We start from the raw sequence: 905 nt of genomic DNA, 5'->3' as shown, positions 1-905 counted from the left end.
ACATGATAAGGAACTTAATATGTAATAGATTCACAATTATATATTTATACAACTGGTTTGTCAGACATCTGGCTGGGATGATTTTATGTCACTGTATACATTTCCCTGCGGTTAGTTAAATTGTATTAGAGTGTTCATTAAATGAGTATGTTATTTTGTTTCAGATTACGTGAAACGGATATTTTTTATAACATACGAGGTAAGGATCGTATATATTCAAATTATGGATACAAGTTTATATTATATAGAAATTTTATATAAGCGTAATGACTTGTATTTATTACATTTTCGACTTAACGTTAGCGCTGGCGTCAGTCCAGTGGTCAGAATTCGCTTCGTCGCGCGACGGTTACGGTTTCGATCCTGGGTTGTAGGTTGTATCGCGCTGGCTTTTATCGAAGCTCTCATATTTTTCCTATAAATATGGTAGTCAAACAAAGCCTATAGTGAAGATCTCTATCGGTCGCGGTCTAGGTGAATCATACCTCTAACGTATCACCAAGGAGGTCAACAGTTTTACCATTTTAATGTAATACGATACTAAATGGAAATATTCATTAAAAAGGTTTTTATACTACTTATATAAATGCGTTAATTTGTAAGAATGCATGTACGGATGTTTGTTGGTGTTCCACGAAAACTTTACTGAGCCAATTTTGATGAAACTACACTAATGTAGCTTAAATGTGGTGTCCAAAACCATTGATTACGGAATTCCAAGTAGTTACACATCATCAACGCAGACTATAGATGGCGCTGATAGTTTATATATGTATTGTTTTAACACGGACTAAGACAGACAAAACTATCATGTATATATATTGCATATTGACATTGAATTTTCAAGTAGAAAGCCGAAGAGCCCTGACAAATAATTTGATTGATCGGATAAAACTGAAGTGAAA

General features: G+C 33.8%; 1 non-coding gene across 1 annotated transcript; it reads left to right on the top strand.

Annotated features, from left to right (window-relative positions):
• Positions 1–384: 384 nt before the first annotated feature.
• Positions 385–516, top strand: LOC116772779 (small nucleolar RNA SNORA16B/SNORA16A family). The gene has a single exon (XR_004353669.2). It is a non-coding gene; the product is annotated as a small nucleolar RNA SNORA16B/SNORA16A family (small nucleolar RNA).
• The last annotated feature ends 389 nt before the right edge of the window (positions 517–905 follow it).

This window comes from Danaus plexippus, chromosome 12 (assembly GCF_018135715.1).
Source record: "Danaus plexippus chromosome 12, MEX_DaPlex, whole genome shotgun sequence".
NCBI lineage: Eukaryota > Metazoa > Arthropoda > Insecta > Lepidoptera > Nymphalidae > Danaus > Danaus plexippus.
This window is presented reverse-complemented; position numbering and strand designations above follow the sequence as displayed.